The 20,780-nt window shown below is 41.5% G+C and overlaps 1 pseudogene; it reads left to right on the top strand.

Moving 5' to 3' along the window:
• The first annotated feature begins 13,145 nt into the window (after positions 1-13,145).
• LOC112320852 (small ribosomal subunit protein uS5 pseudogene) lies at positions 13,146-14,283 on the top strand (annotated as a pseudogene).
• Positions 14,284-20,780: the final 6,497 nt, after the last annotated feature.

Genomic DNA, 20,780 nt, shown 5'->3' with positions numbered 1-20,780 from the left:
CCTTTGAGATCTTCTCTTTGTCTTAGAATTTTGCCATTTTAATTATGATGTGTCTTGCACTGGGCCTCTTTGGGTTCCTCTTGTTTGGGACTCTCTGTGTTTCCTGTATTTGTGTGACTTTTTCTCTCATCAAATTAGGGAAATTTTCCATCATTTCTTTTTCAAACAGGTTTTCTATCCCTTGCTCTTCTTCTTCTCCTTCTGGTATCCCCTTTATACAGATATTATTACATTTCATGTTGTCCTGCAGTTCCCTTAATCCCTCTTCATTCTTTCTGAGCCTCTTTTCCTTTTCTTGCTCTTTCTGGGTGTTTTTTTCTATATTGTCCTCCAGCTCGCTCATCTGATGTTCTGCTTCGTCAAGTCTGCTTTTGATTCCTTCTACTGTGTTCTTCAGTTCAGAAATTGTATTCTTCATTTCCTCTTGGCCCTTGTTGATAGTTTCTATTTCCTTTTTTTGTATTGATATAATTTGCAGTGAGTTCATTGTAGTTTCCCTGTTGTCTGGTAGTTCTCTGTGAGCTCAGTGAGCTTGCTGATAACCAGTGCTTTGAACTCAGCATCGATAGTTGACTTGCCTCTATTTCATTTAGCATTCTTTCTGAGGCTTCCCCCTTTCCTTTTATTTGGGGATTGTTTCTTTGTCTTCCTATTGTTTGTGAGACTCTTCTTGTTAGCCTCTGCTTTTTAAATTGATGTGTTCTGACTCCCTGGGTTTATGGTATGAACTTCTCTGGTAGAATGCCAGTGGGATTCAGTGGTGCCATCTCCTTAATCTCCTGAGCTTGCTGCTCTTGGGCTGTCATTTATGTTGGCTCTCTGTATGTCTTTGGGTTTTATTTGTTGTTGTGTCTTTCTTTGATCGGTCCTTCCCTTGAGCTGGTTAATTGAGGGTCACTGTGTCCACCACATCTCCTATTCTCTTGTGCAGGTGTGTACAGTTTGTGTTGAAGGTGATTCTTCTGTGTGTACAAGGTTTTGAGGCTTCTCTCTCACTCTTGTTCAGTTGTTTGTTCTGAGTAATTTCTCCACTATTTAGTTGTATTTCCAGATCAGTACTGGATTGAGGTTAGTGTGGCTTCCACTCCCTCCTTCACCTTCTCCCGTTGTTATCTGTTGGTGGTTCCTTTGTTAGTGTGTTTCCTCTTCCAGTAGGTGTACTGGTGTTCACTGCTTCCACCTTGCAAGTTCTCTGGAGTAGCAAAGTGAAATTTGTCTCAGTGTCTCAGTTATTATGATGACCCCTGTTTGGGTCTAACTCTGGTGTTTTCAGAGCTCCAGGTTTTATTGTCTCACCTGTGGGAAAAATAGAAAAGAAAAAGAAAAAATAGAATAAGGGAAAGAAGGAAAAAGGAATAGAAAAGGAAAGGGAATAAGGAAGAAGGAATACAAAAGATTGGAGGAAAGAAAAGAAGAAGGGATTTTAACATAAATTGACATAAAGAAATAAAAGAAGGAAGGAAGAAGGAATAAAAAAAAGAAAGAAGGACAGAAAGCAAGAAGGAATTTAAAAATAAAAAATGTCTTCTGCTGGCTTTAAACTGGTCAGGTCAGTTCTGCTGGTCTTCCTGTCTGTGAGGGGGTAGGGGTTGGTGGAGGGATTGGTTTCACTTTTCTCCCTTCCTGAGCCACACTCTTCGCTGTTGTCCAGGCTCCAATCCATTTCCTCATGGTCCTTCTGCTCCCCCCTAAGCCTTTAGTCCACCAGTTGTGCTGTCCTTGAGGTGCACCAATTAGGGGCAACTCACACTCTACCTTCTTGCTCTTCGCTGTCTGTCCTAGATGCTAGGGGCTCTCGGTGCTCCTTCAGGGTAGTTCAGCCCCCTACTGAATCAAGTCTTTCTAGGGACTGCAGTCTCCCCCAGCCCTGCAGCTCTCCTCTGCTGGGCGTTTTGCCTTCCTCCTAGAGAGCAAGTAGGCACTGCAAGGCTCTGTGCGCAGGGGCTAGGTGGGAGGTGTTCATTCCCCGTGCTTCAGGCATGGTTGCCCAGGGGCAGCCAGGTCACTGATCGGGGTGCACACACACCCGGGGCTTCAGGTGTGGGCACCCAGGCCGCTGTTTGGGGTACGCACCTACCCGGGGGCTTTGGGTCTGTGTGTCCAGGCAGCCAGGCCGCTGATCTGGATGTGCACCGACCTAGGCTTCAGGTGTTAGTTTGTGCTGCTTATCCAGTGTTCACAGTCCAGGGGCTGAGGGAGTGGGGGCACAAGAGGCCACAGCTGCTGCACAGAATTCTCTAAACAGCCACTGAGTGCCTCTATTTTCTGTTTTTCTTTTGGAGAAATTCTTCCTATTCAAGCCCCCTGGTCCAAACAAGCACCTGGCCTCTCACACAGCCCAGCTTGGCTCTCTCCCAAGAATCTCGCAGCAGACCCTGCAGCCCCAGCTGGAGGCTTCAGCTGCCCTGGTCGCAGGAACCTTATTGTCCTTAAGCACTCTTCTTACCATCTGATTTTTCAATATCCTCTACAATTTTTGGTCTCTGATCTTCATATATGCTGGAATACCGTTGGCTGTTCACTCTGTTTCTCAGATCAGCTAGTCATTTCACTGGTGCCGAGGGGAAGTGGACTCCGCTCCCACCTAGCTCGCTGCCATCTTCCCTGTTCTGGAGCTGAAGATTTCTTTCCTCCTTATTCCAACAGAACAATTAAATCCCTCCTACTGATTCACTCGACTGAGTAGGAACTGCCTGCCCACAGCCTGTTGAAGAACCACACGGAGATGTGCACTGCATCCTTCTATGCGTCAGACCCAACTCCTCTTGTTGGGTATTTATGATTATTATCATAATACATCCCTGTACAAGTTTTCTGTTGCTGCCATAAAAAATTACCAACTTTTAGTGGCTTAAAACAATACTGATGTATTATCTTACACTTTTATAGGTCAAAAGTCTACATAGCTCTCATTGAGCTAAAATCAAATTATTACCAGGACTGAACTCCTATTTTGGAAACTCTAAGAGTGAATCTGTTTATTTAACTTTTGCAGCTTCCAGAAGTCCCCTGCATTCCTTGGCTCATATCTGTTGTCACCATGTTTAAAGTGCACAGATATACAAATGGCAACAGGTACATAAAAAGGTACTCAACCTTACTAATTATCAAGGAAACACAAATCAAAACCACAGTGAGATATCACTTCACACCTATTAGAATAGCTACTACCCAAAAGACAAGAGATAACAGGTGTTGGTGAGGATGTGGAGAAAATGGGACTCATTTACTGTTGATGGGAATGCAGACTGGTACAGTCACTATAGAAAATATTATGGAGGTTCCTCAAAAAATTAAAAATTGAGCTGCCACATGATCAGCAAACCCAATTATGGATAAATATCCATGGTAATGAAATCAGTATCTCAAAAAGATATCTGCACTCCTACATTCACTGCATAATCATTCATAATATTTGGATATGGAAATAACCTAAATGTTCATCAATGGATAAGTAGATAAAGAAAATGTGTATATATATGCATACATGTTGTATGTATGCATATAATTAATAAATACAAGAATGACCTTTGTTTTGCATACTCACAACTGTAAACCTACTTATGCCCACCACTGTTTTTGTCATATATAATAATGTAATTTATTCAACCATAAAAACAGAAATCCTGCCATTTGTGACAACATAGATGAACCCCAAGGACATTATGCTAAGTGAAATAGGCCAATACGGAAAGACAAATACTACATGATCTCACTTTTATATTAAATCTAAAAAGGCGAACTTATAGAAACAGAGTCAAATAGTTGTTACCAGGGTCAAAGGGGTGGTGGAATTGAGGATATGTTGGTCAAAGAGTACAAGCTTCTAGTTATAGGTGAGTAAGTTCTGGGGATTTGATATATAGTATGATTAATAATAGTTAATATAGCTAATAATACTGTATTATATACTTAAAATTTGCTGACTAGCAATTCTTAACACACACACACACACAGGTAACCATTTAAAGTGATAAATATATTAATTAACTTGATTATGGTAATCATTTCATAGTGTATACATATATTAAATCATCATGTTGTACATATTAAAAATCACATTGCATAGCCCTGACCAGCATGGCTTAGTTGGTTAAGCTCATCCCACAAAGCTAAAGGTCACTGGTTTAATTCCCAGTCAGGGCACATGCCTGGGTTGTAGGCCCAGTTTCTAGCTGAGACATATGTGAGAGGCAACCTTTGATTATTTCCTCTCTTTCTCCCTCTCTTTCCCTCTCTCTAAAAATAAATAAATAAAATCTTTTAAAAATCATGTAACATAAATTAAATAGATATGTTTATTTGTCAAACATACCTCAACAGAGCTAAGGGAAAATAGTAAATTTTTTTTTTATTCCCCTACACCCTGTGCCCCCCACCCACCATCATTCCCTGATTTTAGTTCATGTCCATGGGTCATACATATAAGTCCTTTGGCTTCTCCATTTCCCTTACTATTCTTAACCTTCCCCTGTCTATTTTGTATCTACCATTTATGCTACTTATTCCCTGTACCATTTCCTCCATTCTCTCCCCTCTACCCTCCCCATTGATAACCCTCCATATGATCTCTATTTCTGTGAATCTTTTCTTGTTCTAGTTGTTTACTTAGTTCATTTTTCTTTATGTTTTTGTTTTAGGTTCAGTTGTTGATAGTTGTGAGTTTGTTGTCATTTTACTGTTCATATTTTTGATCTTCTTCTTTTTCTTAGACAAGTCCCTTTAACATTTCATATATTAAGGGCTTGGTAATGATGAACTCCTTTAACTTGACCTTATCTGGGAACAACTTTATCTGACCTTCCATTCTAAATGATAGTTTTGCTGGATAGAGTAATCTTGGATGTAGGTCCTTGCTTTTCATGACTTCAAAGACTTCTTTCCAACCCCTTGTTGCCTGTAAGGTTTCTGTTGAAAAATCAGCTGATAGTCTTATGGGAACACCTTTGTAGTTAACTTTCTCCTTTTCTCTTGCTGCTTTTAAGATTCTCTCCTTATCTTTAATCTTGAGTAATGTAATTATGACATGCCTTGGTGTGTGCTTCCTTGGGTCCAACTTCTTTGGGACTCTCTGAGCTTCCTGGACTTCCTGGAAGTCTATTTCTTTTGCCTGATTGGGGAAGTTCTCCTTCATTATGTTTTCAAATAAGTTTTCAATTTCTTGGTCTTCTTCTTCTCCTTCTGGCACCCCTATGATTTAGATGTTGGAACATTTAAAGTTGTCCTGGAGAGTCCTAAGCCTCTTCTCATTTTTTTTTTTTTTTGAATTCTTGTTTCTTCATTCAGTTCTGGTTGAGTGTTTATTTCCTCATTCTGCCCCAAACCACTGATTTGAGTCCTGGTTTCCTTCCCATCACTGTTGGTTTCCTGTGCATTTTCCTTTATTTCACTTTTCATAGCCTTCATTTTTTCCTCTGTTTTGCAACCGTACTCAACCATTTCTGTGAGCAGCCTGATTACCAGCATTTTCAACCCTGCATCTGAGAGGTTGGCTATCTCTTCATCACTTAGTTTTATTTTTTCTGGATCTTGATATGTTCTTTCATTTGGGCCATATTATTTTTGTCTGGGTTTGCTGGCTACATAGTAAGGGGTGGAGCCTTAGGTATTCCCCAGGGCAGGGCAACCCACTTTGGTGCGTTGTGGCACTGTATGTTGGGGAGGGGTCTGAGAGGGAACATTGCCTCTTGCTCAGCTCTCGGCCAGCTTTCAGTCACTTCCCCCACTACCCACAAGCAAATTGGGCCCTTCTAGTGCTGATTCCTGGGTAGGTGGGTTTGTGTATGTTCTAGGACCCTGTGGGTCTTTCCAACGAACTCTCCTGTGAGGCTGGGAGTTTCTCCCACTGCCTCAACCCCCACAGATCTTTTCAGTCAGAGCTTTTCAGGCTTTATTTCCCCATACTGGAACCCTGGGTTGTGGGGTCTGTCTTACTTCCCAGTTGTTCCTCCTGGTTTATCTGCATGCAAATTTGAGACTGACTGCTCCGTCAGCTGCTGCATTGCCATGTGTCCTTTCCACCCTGGCTGCCCATCTCTGCCCCTCCTACTGGTCTGGATGAATGCTTCTTCTTTAACTCCTTGGTTGTTGGACTTCCATACAGTTCAATTTTCTGGAAGTTCTGGTTGTTTTTAAAAATTTTTTGTTGTCCTTCTTTTGGTTGTGCAAGGAGGCCAAGTGCATCTACCTATGCCTCCATCTTGGCCAGAAGTCATATTTAAAAATAAATAAATAAATAAATCACTACTAAGAATGGTCATCTGCTTTCAAAGATTTATGCAATTAGATTGGACCCACATGGAATAATGGAATAATTTTCCACCTCAAAGTCTGTACCTTTATTCACATTTGTATAGTCCCTTTTGCTATGTGAGGTAACTGAGTCATGGTTTCTAAGGATTAGGATGTGGGTATCTGTAAGAGCCATTATTCTACCTATCAGAATTTTAATAAATTCAAGGATTTTTAATAAAAATGAGTAGATATACCTCCATACAATACTCACTGAGAATGCTTTGCCCTACACCTATCCCATAAAGCTGTCTGATCTCAGACTCAATACTTAGTCTATGTAAGCATTGTGCAAGTCATGGTTGAATTAGAAGCCAAAACTTAGCTTTTTTGTCATTATCCAGGACAACTTTACAGATTCTCACATCACACATTGACAGACTAAATTTCCATTGTGCCTGTTACTCTTTTCTGGAAAGTGGTAGCAAAAGGCACCATATTTTTTTCAAAAAGCTGTATCAAACTTTAAGAAAGGAGACAAGGGAGGGAAGAAAGACAATACATTAAAATAGTTGCAAATAACACCATAGAAGGATTGGTAATTGATAAATATTATTATTTTTACTATGAAGAGCTTATTGTTGCTTTGCTAAAAATTTTCTTAATAAACTTCTGATTCTCCAGTCCATCCTATGGATTTGCTTGTTCACACCTGGAGCCAATACTCACTCCCATGGCTCAAAGAAGTCCACTTCCCTCTACTGTAGGGTTGACATTAGTGCCTACAGTATCTTCAAGGGCATGCCCCTCACATTGTCATATTGTCTCACATTGTGATACAATAGCTGCAACACTATTCTTTTCCATAATCTTAAAAGAGCTCACTCTCAAAAGATGAGCAAAGAAAACTAACAACACAGGTAAGGAAATCGTGAACTGTCTTAAGGGTTCCATCTGTACTTCCAGCAGTTCCATGCTGTTCTAGAACATAAACTCACACACCATACAGATGTTACCTGGGCCATTCACTGGTAAAGTCATTTGGCTTCCAAAGTAAGATCCAGGTTATTGGGTTCATTCTATTTGCCCTTGGATTTTGAATGTTTGAATGTCCTCCTGTTCAATATAAGGGTTGACTCACCTCATTTCCTGATGTTCCTGTTAGTCTAGCCACCTGGATTGTCTTCCTTCTGATGGGAAAGAGTGATAGTTGTCTTTGCATGTGTCTTTTCAGAGGAATTTCTGGCCTTTACCAAGTACCAGTTGACTATCTCAGGCTGTCCCTTTACATAACACAGTTCATTTATAACTGGCTTGCTTGGCCCAACTCTAGTAAACTCTTGCTCTAAGCCTGTGAGATGGGCTGATACTAAAATCAAAGTCCGATACAAGACTCCTATGCTTTCCTTGTTAAACTCTGCTCCAAGATGCTGACGATGTTCATGATGATGTCACACATTGGTGCCAGGCTGTGGATTACTGGGTCCACAGAGTCTGGGTGGAGCTGTGGCCCTGGAGGAAGCTGCCTCTCTCAGATATCCATCCTAGCACCCCTGCTCTTGTCTCACAGTCCAGGCTGTGGCAGGGGTGACTGCTGTGGGAGGACATGGGCACTCCAAATCCCCAACACATCCAGTAGAAGCACTAGGAATGCATCCTTGCTGGCAAAGGAAAGAGGAATTACTCTTGAACACACCTTTTCTGGGAAGTGCAGATGTGAAATTAGGTGTCATTTATGTATTTTTGCTACTTAAACTCTTAAAATGCCCCTATCCACTCTAATTTCATGAAGGAAAACCATCCAAATTTAAGAACATCTTTCTATTACAGAATAAATGAGTAGCCATAATTCATGACGATAAGTCCATCTCTCTCGCAAGACTGGTGGCTTCAGCTCAGGAAAAATGTCTGCTTATCTTTGCATACCATCACCTGTCACAATGCCTGGCATAGAGTAGGGACTCAGTAAAGGACAGCCGAATACATAAATAACAAATACTGGTGAATAACCATTACTTACTTTTTATTAATATGCCAGTGGTTATAACCCACTTACAAATAAATGAGTTTGTTCAATAATATTAAATGTGCCAGAACACTACTATGTGCCTGACAATATATTAGTTCTGGGGATGGAAACATGGAGTAGACCTGACATGCACCCATCCCAGAGGAGCTTCCATCAGCCAAGAGTGGGAGAAGCAGTTAGAAGCACCTGCATTTAAGGTGGGCTGAATGGGAACAGAGCAATCATGGCTGAGATGAGGAGCTGTATCTCTGCCCCAGGGAGAGAGACACAGAGTAACCAGGATTCCCAGAGGAGGCTGTGAATGTACTAGTTTCCAGGACAAAGAAATGGAGGAAGGGGATTTAATGGGAGAGGAAGAAGCATGTGTGAGAAGAGGGAGGAGGAACAGAATGTGTAGAGAATGGCAGGTGTGTCTGGACACAGAGCAGAGGGCTAGCGCTGGGGAGTCTGCAGCCAGGAACTCTGGAGGGTTTGGACTCTGCTGTAAGGCTGTAGCCCTTACCAAATGTGTGGCCAGGTGGCATCATTAGCCCTGCAACTTAGAGATTATGAGTTCATTGAGGAGGCAGCGACTGAAGGCAAGAGAGGTGGATGATGACAGCCTGAGTGGGGGCCATGGGTAAGGATGAGTCCCTGCTCCAAGGATACCCTCATGGTACACACAGTTCTGGGACCCAAGTGAATGTGTGAGGTTGGGGATTTTGTGGTCCCATTAGTCCAATCCCGACTGCACCCCACACAACCAAACTTAACATAAAATTTTCTATGTGAAAAGACAAACATGACTCCCAGTTAAAATCTGGGCATCTTCTCGAACACATATTTAATAAAGACATTCTTTCCTTGTTTGTGCCATCCTTATTGCTGGCATCTGTGGACAATGGAATGTCTCTGCTTTATGAGAAGAGAGATTGCCACTTTGGGGCAGTGTGTGACATCCCCCAACCTTGGGTCACCACCTTGCCCTAGCTGATGTCACCTGGAGATGATGGAATGGTACAGCTGCACTGTTCTCTGCTGGGCTCAAAGGCAGAAAGGCCAGTGAGAGGGTTTACATGCTTGACTGAGGAAAGTAAATTCATGCTTTAGAAAGCAGCCCTTGCCCTTCACATTATCAAGTGCATTGGAAATTACTGCAAATGTGGGATTCACAAGCATGGAGTCACATTGATTCATCTGGTTCCTTCAATACTCCACTGCTTCATTCAATTCATAAAAAGTAAAAAAATGACCAAACCTTTATAAGAGCAAGATGCACTAGAGATTCACTTTTTAATCACTGAAAGGCAAAGTGGTTGGAGTTGATATGGGTGTGGAAGTGAGAATATGAGTGATTTTTTCTTCTCTTTTTCTTTCATTTGATGTGATGTTTTAAATCCACTCTCTGCATGAGTTAAACACATTAGCATTTCCTGGTAGTGCCCTGATGATTCAGGTGTTCCCATCTGTAAAATGGAAATAATGAGAATGCCCATTACCCAAACATTCAATAAGTTGATTTGTGCACAGTGCTGAGAACGGTCAGCAGGTTTTAGCTGTTATAAGTAATATCATCACTCATTAGACTCAGTTGTGATTAAAAAAGAGAGATTCCATCTTTTTCACTCAGGGCAGTACGTTCCTGTCCAGCTCTGTAGGCTGGAGCTGAGACACCCCAAAACTCAGTAGTTGGGGTGCTTCCACAGACCTACCCCTTTGTAATACTTGAGAAAATAGCATTTCCCTCCTCAGACCTCCAATACAATAAGCACACTCAATACAGGGATTCAAAGCTCCATCTTGCATGGATCCTGACCCCAGAAATTTTTACTTTAGGCTGTAGTTTTCCTTTAACCTGATATAGATATACAGATCAGATAAGGGACTTAAAATAAGGTTTCAATATGTAAATACATTGACTACATATTAAATGGAAGGAACATCCATGTTTACATAATGCTACCTGCCATACAAATAGGGTCATGTGCCTCCTAAGAATGTTTTGGTCAACATCAGACCCACATACAATGGTGCACCCAACAGACTGCAATGTGGTAAGGAATTTCTACATTTAGAGAGTCCAGGAGTGCTGATGTCACAGCTGTACTGACATCTTGGCCATGCTGACATCTTAGCATCCTTACTTACATGTTTGTGGTAATGCTGGTGCAAAGAGACCTACTGCACTGCCAGTCATATGAAAGTATAACACATACAGTTATGTACACTACATAATGATACTTGATAATGATAATACACTACTTGATGATGATAATAAGTAACTGTGTTACTGGCTGGTGTATTTACTATACTATAATTTTGATTGTTATTTTAGAGTGTACGTTTCCTGTAAACAGTAGCTGTGTTATACCAGCAACAGCCTCATGCATCTTGTGTTTACCATGTCTCTCAATGACATTTTCTCTTGTGCTTTATTAATCGCATGTTGTTTGTGCAGTAATGTGCTATGCAAGCTTGTAGCCCTGGAGCTACACCATGTATGGTGTAGTCATTACTGCTGATTTAACTTAACCTTGAGCTCAAATGAAACACTCCCTGGGAACACTTAGAAATGAAGGAGGAGGGGGACCCCTTGGGGAGCCCAGGTGTGCAGCAGGCTAGAACACCAAGAGCTGTGTAAAAGCCTCTATGATGTTCACACAATAATGAAATCACCTATCAATGCATTTCTCTGAACTTCTCCCTGTTGTTAAGCCATGTGTGAAGGTACAGGGGCAGTAGGATGTTTTATCTTTTACTGTTTTTTTCCTCCTGTTATGCAGCTGTTTGCTAATGTCCCCTACACATCCTCACCCAAGCCTTTAATTTCAGGGTCACATCAGAAGCAGCAAATTTCTTAAATACAGCATCAGCATCACTTTTGTATCAACATCACTCAGTGACTCTGCAAATCGCACTGGTAAACTTGCTGTCTAAATACGTTGATTAAAGCCTTACAGTTTTTGTAAGTCTGACTCACCTTTAATGCAGTATTTAGAGAAAAGCTTTCAGGCTTATGTTCTTACCAAAGCAATCTCCCCCCACCGTCTTCTTTCTTTAAGACTTTTTAAACGTGACTTTGGGGAGCATCAAACATGAACAGTGACACCTAGTGTCCAAATCTAGAAGGCACCTGGAATTACTCTATTATTCTATCTTCCTAGTTGATAGGTACTGAAGGTGCCAGGGCCTGTGAAAACTATACTGAGTGCCTCAGCTCCTGTCAGAGGCATGACATGTTTGTTATGTTGATACTCTTCTGCTTTGTGTGTGTGTTGGGGCAGGGGGCGGGTAAGAAAGTGAGACCTGGAGCAGTGCAGAGACCAGCCACTACTGCTCTTCCTCCTTCCTCCAGATGAGAATAGGCACTTTCTTCTCGGCCACTGCCCTTAACCTCAGATCCAAAATCCTGCAGAAAGAAGAGCTTAGAGCTGGCCTTGTCTCTGGAAGAGAGATAAGCCCCAAAGGAGTAAGGACACCCAGGGCAGGTGGCAGGATGCTCCCAGCAGGGATGGTGGCCTGGAGATGCACCTGGAGGTGGTGAGAGTGCATTAGAGGACACCTAGTATGAGCTGATTTAACTTAACCTTCAGCTCAAATGAGATACTCCCTGGGAACACATAGAAATGAAGGAGGAGAGGGACCCCTTGGGGAGCTGGAGCCCAGCACCCTCAGACAGGGTCAAAGCAATGGTCATGTGTTAAAGGCCCTGCTGTCCAGTTTCCCGCCAGCCAGTCCAAGACTGTAGAGCAAACCAGCTTTTCTTTTCCAAGAGCACCCCTGGTGATTAATGAAGGAAAAACCTCCTCTTGTCTAACACCTGCCCTTTTCACACTTTAGGGAGATTATGCTCATTTTTCCTCTTACAGTTTCTTTAATTCCTGTTAAAATACTCTTTTTTTCTTTTGTTCCATATTCTCCCATTCAAATAGTGGCTATTTACTGAGGACATCTTCCTACCTATTCCCTTTTGAGCTTCACCCTGGTAGTATTGTTCTGGATCGTAAGAGGTCCAAGGCAAAGCTACTACCTGACTATGAAAACATAGCATTCACTGAATTATGAGTGACTGTCTTTGAGTGAACCCACTGCTTGGCAGTAAGAGTTATACCTTTGAACATTGCAAGAAAACTTTTGGAAGCCTTTCAAGGTACTAAAGCACTATTGAAAAATAACTGCTGAATATGTGCGTGTGTGTTTTCATTGTTGCACTAACATCCTAAAGACTTCTATCTTTCTAAAGTATTTTTAAAGATATATTTCTAAAGTATTTATGGAATTCTGCATACTCTATATAAAGCAAAGTTAATATACAACTATAACTCTATACCCAATCTTCTACAGAAGCACACAGCTAAACCAGAAAATTAAAGATTATATTGTTAATAATAAATGTTATTTTATTTTTGTTGAGATGTAACTGACATATAACACTGTGTAAGCTTAAAAAGTACAGTGTGTTGATTTGATATCTTCACATATTACAATGTGATTTCCACTGTAGGGTTAGCTACCACCTCTACCACTTCATGTAATCATCATTTCTTTTTCTGTGATGAGAATATTTATGATCTAGTCTTTCAGCAACTTTGAAGTTTATAATGCAATATTATTGACTGTTATCACTAGGATGGGCACTATATCCCAGGGCTAATTCATCTTCTAGTTGCAAGTTTGAGCCCTTTGAATGACTATGTATGTGTTATGTTAAATGTGCATGGAAAATATTCATTTGCTCATTAAATATTTATCGATATCTATCATAAGCCAAGCACTACTGGATGCTGGGAACACTGGTTAAAAAAATAAAATCCCTGTTCTTAAAAAGTTACATTCTGGTGGTAGAGACAGAAAGACGACAATAGAAATCGATAGCCTGGGCTCTTTTTTTCCGAAGGAACACCAAATGGCAGATGGCGCCAGTGCTGCCGAAGGGCCGGGAGGCCCTGGGGGCCCTGGAATGGGAGGCCTCGGTGGCTTCCCAGGAGGATTTGGCAGCGGCATCTGGGGCCGAGGTCGCGGCAGGGGTCGGGTCCAGGCCCTGGAGCTCGCAGAGGCAAGGCCGAGGATAAGGAGTGGATCCCCGTCACCAGTTGGGCCGCCTGGTCAAGGACATGAAAATCAAGTCTTTGGAAGAAATCTATCTCTTTTCTCTGCCTATTAAGGAATCTGAGATCATTGACTTTTTCTTGGGGGCATCCCTCAAGGACGAGGCTTTGAAGATTATGCCTGTGCAAAAGCAGACACGTGCAGGCCAGAGGACTCGGTTCAAGGCATTTGTCACCATTGGGGACTACAATGGGCACATTGGTCTGGGTGTTAACTGCTCAAAGAAGTAGCCACTGCCATCCGCGGGGCCATCATCCTGGCCAAGCTCTCCATTGTCCCTGTGCGGCGAGGCTACTGGGGAAACAAGATCAGCAAGCCTCACACAGTCCCTTGTAAGGTGACCGGGTGCTGCGGCTCTGTGCTGGTGCACCTCATCCCTGCACCCAGGGGCACTGGCATCGTCTCGGCCCCTGTGCCCAAAAAGCTGCTGATGGTGGCTTGTATCGACGACTGCTACACCTCAGCCAGGGGCTGCACTGCTACCCTGGGCACCAAGGCCACCTTTGATGCCATTCCTAAGACCTACAGCTATCTCACCCCTGACCTCTGGAAAGAGACTGTGTTCACCAAGTCTCCCTACCAGGAATTCACCAACCATCTTGTAAAGACTCACACCAGAGTTTCTGTGCAGAGGACCCAGGCTCCAGCTGTGGCCACCACATAATTTTTGTACAAGGAAAATAAAGTGAATTAAGCCTGTTTTAAAAAAAAAAAAGAAAGAAAGAAATCGATAGCCTATTGTTCTGTGCCTTATGTTAAGTGCTATGGAAGAACATAAAGCAAGGTCAGGAGAAATAGAGTAACAGTGCAACTTGGGAGCAGTTAGGGAAAGCCTCTTTGAGGAGGTGACATTGGAAGAAATGTAGATGAACCATGTGAAAATCCAGGGGAGTGGCTTCTAGCACAAAATGTCAGGTATGAAGGTCAGGAGGCCTGTGGAGGGAGAAGGAATGTGGGGGCCAGAGACTGGAGCATAGGACAGCAGCTGAGAGTGGGGCAGCAGATGTGCAGACCACATAGAGCCCTGCAAGCCAACTCAGGACTTGGGTTTTCTTCCTAGTGGTCTCTGAGCAAGGAGCTGTGAGGAGAAGACCAGGGAACTTAGAGCAGTGGGGAGCCCTGGGGTAGAAGAGTCCTCAGGTCTTGCTCACAGATGGATGTGGTTCAAAGACAGAGTTGAACATGGTTGTGAGTCTTGAGGATCTGCTTATGCCATTTGCTGACACAACACTCTTGGGAGGAGGAGGTCGCAGGGATGCCGTGTGGAATGGAGGTTTCTGTGTGGATGGGTGGTTGGGTTGTCAGGTGTCTATCATACATGCCATGGGGCTGTCCCAAAGGCAGCTGGACAGTTAGAAATTCAGGGAAAATGCTGGGGCTGGAGATATGAATATAGGTGTAATCAATATAGTGAATGTTATATAAAGTCATGGGTCAGAAAAAATCACCCAGAGAGGGAATGAAGTAGAGAAAGAAGTACAAACCACAAAGAAGCAGCTGGAGGGGAGGGAGGAAACCAGATGTCTCAGTGGAGGACAGAAGAGGTGGAGACGCACATCCACATACATGTCTGTATGGGTGCACGTGTGTGCATGCATGTCTGGTAAGTCATTAAATTGACCCATATGGTATTTCTCGGTTCTGTGCCAAGACTAAGGGGGAGTAAAGGCTGTGGAGAGGAACAGCAGAGACAACTTTGGCTTTGTTTATGACTTAGTTGCAGAGTATTCACAGGTAAATTCAGCTGTATGATTATCACAGAACAGCATGTGGTTAAGGTTTTCCAAGTCGTTTGAAAGATATTACCTGACTTGGTGGTAAATTAACACATTTACAATAAACATTAATCAGAGGGACTAATTCAAGTATTTATTATTGAACACTAGAAAGTAATAGACATTATCTCAAAATTTTCAAATGGAATGTGTCCCTATATCCTTTTCATCTTACTATTAATAAGGATATATTTTCATTACCCATGACAAGGAGATTTTGCTCGTCAGAGGAAATGTATCCTCTTAATCAAGAAAACAGAGCTCTCTGCTTCCTCTTTTACTTCATATTGGTCGGAAGCCAGATTCAGCTTGGCCTTTTCTTAATAGAGTCCGTTAAGTGGAAGAATCATTGGGGTTCGAATTTCAAACTCTTGTGGTGAGTAAGCAAATGGCTAAATGTGCACCTCTGGAAAGCTACAAACACAACATAAGATTTCTTTGTTCAGTTGGGAGCACTCCAAGCCCATGTATGTCCAGCACCAGTTTCTAAAGAAAAAAACTCAGACAGTGAAGTGATGACATAGCTAACAGGAGCAAGTAGATGGGGGATGGCGCCCTGTTGTTTCACTGCCTCACTGCAGATGTCTAATGGGCACAGTTGCCACACCAAGAGTAAGGTTAGGTGAGTGATATTAGGGGGACCCTTGGGGTCAGGGCTGTGGGAGCTTTGTGGATCCCAAAGATTCTTATTATATAACAACCCTGAAAATTGTCTCCTAAGGTCTCTACACCTACAAAATATCTACTTGGTCACAGAATTGTGACTAGCCTGACTGAAATGAATCAGTCAGTGCCTCCCATCTCATCTGTATTCTTGATTTTATTTTACTGCTTCTCATCTGCATCAAAAGCTAATTTCCTGAAAATAAGAAAATAAGAAGAAAATTCCCATGAAAATAAAACAGGGTGAAATGAAGAAACAGGCTATATTAAATTTTTTTTAAGTATGCTATATCACTTTTTTTATTTCTTTTTTCTATAAAAAAATGAAACATCATTGTTGATGCTGTAAACATCAACATTGTGTACTCGGGGACTCTATTGGACTTTCCAAAACAAATCTGAAAATAAGAAAAAGAAGTTTAAAGTTCTATACATCAGCCAAAGAGCTCTAAGAGTTGGGTCTTATAATCTATACCTTATAGATAAGAGCAGACATATAAAAACTTTTCTTAAAGGTCAGAGTGTCCTTTAGATTTGAAACTACTTGATTTGAGTGAATGTATTGACACATTCAAAGAACCAGGAAAAGGTTGATTTGTCACAGAACAATAGAAAGCAGAAAACCACAAAAGTACATATTAATGGGAGTTTATCCAAGCATGATCCAACATTAAGAAAACACTATCCAACAGACAAAGTATTTTATTCCTCTTGGAAAAATAATCCATATTTTGGAGACAATGCTGGGGGGTACAGCCAACAAAATTCTATTTTTATGAAGTCACTTTGAAAATCACCCTTTGGCGAGTTCGAGTTTTCAGACTATTCCAGGTCTAATAAAGCACTTACTTCTATTTATATCCTTTGTTCTGAGTTCCACACTCACCAAGCCAACTGCTGATTCTGATGAACGATCATGCTGATTGGAATATTCCAGCTAATGCAAGACTTGCATTACTCATTATGAATTAATAACTTGACTTTTGTTCTATATATTAGACTTGTAAAGTCAGTTATGGTGTCTGTACCTGAGAAAGGAATTTATTTTGCTAACAAATCAGGTTTCTGACCTTGCAGATGTAAGGGCTTGACTCTGGACCTGAAGGATTTTATCAAGGTGTATCAATCTACAAGACTCCTTAAGAAAATAGCCCCTTGACTTACATCCAGCCACATATTCCCTTTTGCATTGCAATGACCTAGCAAGAAAGCTAGATCATCACTAACCTGTCAAGATAGATTATTGCTTTTTTCTGAGAGAAGAAGCCAGAACTTGAAGAGAGGGCCCTGGGCACTCTGTGAGGGTAAAGGACAGGAATGAGAGGGAGGGCAGTAAAATACAAGGTGAGACTGGGAAAGGCTGTGGCACAGAAACATGGAATTCATGGTCAGACCATTCAGAAATACATGGTCAGGAAAAGGGAAAGGGCTGGGACGAAGTTTTTCAAAATGGAGTGCTCAGAATAGCAGTGACAGTTTGCTAGAAGCAAACACAGGTGAGATATTTGAGATGGAAAAATCCAGGGAACTTCTCAGCCAGGACCTTGAGTGACAACAGTATGTAGTTTGGACTCGAATTTAAGGACTTAACCCAAATTTAGAGAAAATGATATGGTTCCTCCAGAACCTAAGCAGAAATTAACACAAATTACTTGGCTTGGAGTTGATGTTGGGAAGTAAAGTGGTGAGAAACATGTAACAGTAGAAGTAAGGAAGGGCTAGAAAGGAAGAGTGAACCCACAAGCGCCTGAAACAGAATAATTAATCCTGTGTCAGATGATGTGAGATGATGGGATTGTGATTCACCTTTTATAGCAAATTGCATCAGAAAGAAAGGAAGTGGAAACATGTTGAAGGACACAGGCCAGCTCGAAGACAATCCTATTGGCCACATTAAAAACAATCTGCCAGTGAAAACAGATGGCAATAATGATAATAGACTAGAGCCCACTGAATGAAATAAAAATTGCTAAGTCCATACTGGAAATAAGTGAATAAATTAGAAGTTTAACGAGGTACAGGATATTTACATGGTCTCAGTACACATCCCTGCACAAATATGTTTCCTACAGAGGATAAAATAGTAATCACAGTGGAGAAGCCTCACAGATATCACCTTAGCCAGTGGTGGAAGTAAATGTATGCTATAAGAAAAGTCAGAGGAGGTTTCCTGATTGTAGACAGTGAGGGGGTGCAGCATGGGCATTGCTCTGGGGGTAGTCCTGCCACCCACGCATAATCGGAATCTAATCACAATGAAACAGGGAACAAACCCAAATTGAGGGACATTCTATAAAATAACTGGCCTTGCCCTGACCAGTGTGGCTCAGTTGGTGGGGGATAGTCCTGCAGAGCAAAAGATTGGTGGTTCAATTCCCAGTTAGGGCATATGCCTTGGTTGAGGGCATATGCTCCAATTGGGGTGTGTACAAGGGGCAACCAGTTGATGATGTTTCTCTCTTGCGTCAATGTTTCTCTCCCTCTCTTTCTTCCTCCCTTCCCTGCTCTGTAAAAATAAATAAATAAAATCTTAAAAATAACTTGCCTATCACCTTCAAAAGAGTAGGGTCCTGAAAAGCAAAGACAGACTGAGGAACGGTGCCCAGTCTCTAGGGGAGAAGGGGATGACAAGGCCAGTTCACCTCATGGTCAGATGTGTCATGTAGAGCAAATGTGCCAGCTCGTAGGACACAGACATTCAAGTCTGTAGCAGCAGTTTGGCAACTTACTCTCAAATAATTCGGAACAAAAATGTTTTTTGCTCTGCTTGCAGTTTTTCTGTGAGTTTGAAATTATTTCTAAATAAAAAGCATAAAAATGTAATCTCGTTCTGTGCCTTATAGATACAGGTCCTTGATACAGTTCAAAGTTTGTCTCATTTTCTTTATTGTGGTTGAATCCAATTTAAAGGCGAAAGACTTATACGATCTGAAGAGAAACCAGAGTATGGTTGAATCCAATTTAAATTAAAATACAAAATGCCTAACAAACATACATACAATATATCTTGTGGGAAATAAGAGAGAATTCTACTAGCTTTTACAGCTCTTTAATAGTCTCAGAAGATAACAATTTGAACACATCCTGACACTTTTGCCTCTAAGAGAGAAATAAATTAGCAGATAATCTTCAAGGTAACATTTTTAGTCCATGAAAATCCTATTTGTAGCATGAAACCAACCCAATACTGTAGCGGAAACCACAAGTTACAAAGAGGTACCTCTCACACGCAGTAATTAGAATTCCTACCCCACACAGGTACACCCCTCCAGGTACAACAACTTACCTTCTCTGAGTGTAAAACACTTCTTTCTCAAACTAGGATACTTTACAACATGTCTTTCTAAACTAAAGAAGCACCTTCCCATTGGTATTTTTAAAACCATTAGAATGGCTGGTTACACAAGTAGATTTAATAAGTATTCCTTTAAGAAGAAACCATTTTCAAGAGATAGCTTACATTTTACTTGTTACATTAACTTAGGGGACATTGATCCCAAACAGTAAGAGAATTACTGAAGATAAAATAAAATTAGAAAAAATAATTGATTCATTAGGTATTTACTACATCATTAGAATTCTCTGCAAGGTCTCAAGCTGGATACTGGGGTGGGGGGTTGGGGAGGGTAAGAATCATAGTGACTAAGCCGTCAGCCTCAGTGTCTAGGAGCCTGTCTTTTACAACCACATGCATCATTATTACACAATTTGCTGACACTCAGTTACCCTGCCAGGAAGTCTATCACAGAATATTTTCAATGACAAAATCTACACCCAGAAGAAGAGAGGTGTCTTAAACAAATCACCAAAAATCAAGGAAACTTGGTAAAACTTCTCTCAGAACATGACAGCATGTGGCTAAGTCTCCTGTGTGGTTACTAAGTTAATGAATAATGTTATTCCTTATACCAAAGAGAGAAAAGAGATACTCCCACCCCATCCTCCTTCACCCAAAACAAATACAAATATACCAGAGTAATAAGTTAAAGTGAACATCAAGAGCCACCTTGCAAAATTACTTAAAGACTAAAGGACATGGTTAAGGGGAGATGGTTTTGCCCCAGAAATGGGTGGGTTTATGGACAGTCTGTACATTTATCTAAGACTCAGGTAAGTTTGCCCAGCCATCGACAGAAGAATGAGCTGCAGAGACTGGCCATGCTCTGTGGACAAAATGCAGGGCAGAGTGGGCCATGCATCACATGTCTCAGCAGCTTGTACTGTGTCTGTGAGCTGCTCCTTTCAAAGGACTTCTTGCCCTGAGTTGGCCAGCACTGCATCTCCTCAGTCCTTAGCCAGTTTATCATTAACATCATCAGTGAATATGATGTGCAACAATTCATTCAAGTTTAAACAGCAACTTATATCCTGAGGAATTCTTCATCGAAACTGTGTGGGCTATTGCTGAGCATGGAGTACATACAGGAAGTGGTTATATTGCACCGCCACTCCCAACAACTGTCATATTGTTCATTTTCCCAAAGGCATCATGAATCAGCAACATAATCAAAACCAAATCCTTTTTAAAATTGGAAACATTATCAACTTTTTATGAACTGGAATGATATCAAGACATTAACAAAATCACTCATTTAGAAAAAGGTGTCCCAATTCTATCATTCTGGAAATGAATTTAAGTTTTTCACAAATAGCACAGAGACATGATTGATTTGGTCTATACAACAAGGGAAAATATTTCATACATTCTAAGGTTTGCCATGCCAGCATGTTTTCCCTCGGGCTGAAGAACACACATTTCATGGGTTTTTTTTTTTTGTTTTTTTTTTTTTGTCTATTCTTTTTTTTTGTTTTTATTGTTATTCAATTACAGTTGTATGCCTTTTCTCCCCATCCCTCCACCCCACCCCAGCTGAACCCACCTCCCTCCCCCCTCTCCACCCTCCCCCTTGGTTTTGTCCATGTGTCCTTTATAGTAGTTCCTGTAATCCCCTCTACCCACTGTCCCCGCCCCCACCCCCCACCCCCGCCCTGGC

The sequence above is a fragment of the Desmodus rotundus genome, chromosome 8 (assembly GCF_022682495.2).
Source record: "Desmodus rotundus isolate HL8 chromosome 8, HLdesRot8A.1, whole genome shotgun sequence".
Lineage (NCBI taxonomy): Eukaryota > Metazoa > Chordata > Mammalia > Chiroptera > Phyllostomidae > Desmodus > Desmodus rotundus.
Note: the sequence above shows the minus strand (reverse complement) of the source record. Positions and strands in the feature narration are given on the sequence as shown.